Genomic DNA, 2,169 nt, shown 5'->3' with positions numbered 1-2,169 from the left:
TATCTGTCTATCGTTAGAATCTCTCGACTCCTGTCTCGTGTTGCTATCGCACACCCACTAAAATTCGCTCATTCCTGGTCGTTTTATTCCTACTCGTTTAGAACCAAACAACTACCTCCTAAATGTCAACACCAGTAAATGATCACGCAAACGAAGCCAATGGCGAGAAATAATATTTCAACTGAATAGCTTGAAATAAAATTTGCGCGAAATCTCTCTCTTTAAAAAAGTTAAAGACATATAAGGGCCGTTTATACGAGAGAAAATAAAACGCGAACAGCCCATATAAATGATGCAAAATCTACGTTCACAGCTTTCTCAAGCCCCGGCTTATCCTGGCCTGGGAGTTTATACTCGTATAAATAGTTCCTTTGGCGTATTATGTACGCCGCGTCCAGAGTAAGCCGCGGCTTATTTTCTCTCGTATAAACGACCCTATTGTTGTTTTCTCAAGTTAACAATAACTTCATTTTACACAAGAGTGACTATACTGAAATCTTTTTCTGACCTTAATTAAAAACGATCGCCAGCTGTAATCATTTGCCAGAACGATCATGCCTACAAATTCCTGTCATCTTTATTTAATGCGTATTAAATTTCAACTCACTTATGCAAATTAGTTAAACTCGAATACTACACAGCACAATGAATCACAACAGTTGAAACATCTCACAAAAACCTTTTCCAGCATGAAATTTATTGAAACTAACAAAATATTTGCTATTGGAGACAAAAAAAACCCTTTCTATTCCAATTCCGTGCGTGCAAACAAGAAACAATCCGTCTCACAAACCATACGATATGCAAATAAATATATTTTTCAGTTCAAGATTGAACTCTGTCCTAAAGAACCTTTTCCAAAGCACAAAATAGACAACAACCTTTCTTTCCAATAATTCTTCACTGTCACATTTTCAATTATTTTTTTACCTGAAAACTGTACAGCTTGACTGCAAATTAAATGCAAATTGCCAGACAAATGAGATGCCACTTCGGTAAACACTGTGATACATTCAAGACATTCGATTCCTTTTACACCCATACTCAATTTCCCACTTACTGTCAGTGTTCTACATACCAGCACAGTTTATAAAATAAGATTAGAAACAACACACACTTTCTCATAACCGACCGCAATTGTTCTCGAAGACCATCCCTCGTCGCTTTTAAGATTCCAGTTATTTATTTTCCCCGCCTGTTTCGTTATTCCAATTGACGTTCCATTCTTGATCTCATAAAGGTATATTTTTGCCACTAAAACGCCATCCCTGTTACCACGACTTTCGACGCCATTGCGGGTTTAATAATTAAACGTTCATCTGTGTGCACCAAGGAAATTTACGTATTCCCCCAGCCCCCTCAAACCTAACAAAATACACAGACAAGACTCTATGCACAAAGCCACTACTTAGCAGGGGAGTGACAGGCAAGACTTTTACCGACACGGAAAAAAATAAAAAAAACACGAAACTAAACACAGATTCCAACTGGTTTGCCATAGGCAACCCAGTAATAATAGGCTTTATTATATTTTCAACCTCGGTTAATACATTTCTCGTGCTCTGATTAGTTCACTCAATCTCGGTTATCAGCTCATATACCTTAGTTTGAGCTTACATGGTAAATGCTTGCGCTAAGCGTTGCTAAACTAAAACTATTTTGGCCGGAAAGCGAAAAAAAAAGTTTTTGTGAAAGGTTTGGATGAATTCCGACGCTTAGAAGTACGCGAAAAGGTAAGAAATGTTTTTGTGATGACCTTGCGTCTGTCCAGTGTCTGACCACAAGGTATTACACAACATCCCATCTTCATCACGTTTTTTCGATTTCGCTAGGATTTTCTCCCTTTTTCGGCTCGTATTTCGTACTTCCAAACTTTTGGAGTTTAAGGAATTTAATAAAACAGTATTCCATTCGCGCTTGTTGGATATGAGACTGGTTATAGCCAACTCGGCTATTTACCATCTCATATTCAACAAGCGCGAATGGAATAATTGTTAATTATTTCACGACCAAGTAGAGTTACTTTGACAGTGTCGTCAAATAGTAACCCTTGCTGCCCACGAAAATAAAGGTCTGCGTTTGACAGAACACGTGCGTCATGGACACTCCCAGGCCATCCCACTACACGGTTAACATAATCGGTGGGATTCTCCGAAGGTGCTAGGATGA

The 2,169-nt window shown here is 38.4% G+C and overlaps 1 protein-coding gene across 1 annotated transcript in view; it reads right to left on the bottom strand.

Moving 5' to 3' along the window:
- Positions 1–672: 672 nt before the first annotated feature.
- LOC138022371 (NFX1-type zinc finger-containing protein 1-like) overlaps positions 673–2,169 on the bottom strand; it is an 18,057-nt gene continuing 16,560 nt past the window's right edge. The window contains exon 5 of the mRNA XM_068869485.1: positions 673–2,169. This exon is cut by the window's right edge and continues 1,715 nt beyond it. The gene's annotated coding sequence lies outside the window, so the exon portion shown is untranslated.

This window comes from Montipora capricornis, chromosome 10 (genome assembly GCF_036669925.1).
Source record: "Montipora capricornis isolate CH-2021 chromosome 10, ASM3666992v2, whole genome shotgun sequence".
NCBI classification, from domain to species: Eukaryota; Metazoa; Cnidaria; class Anthozoa; order Scleractinia; family Acroporidae; genus Montipora; species Montipora capricornis.
Note: the sequence above shows the minus strand (reverse complement) of the source record. Positions and strands in the feature narration are given on the sequence as shown.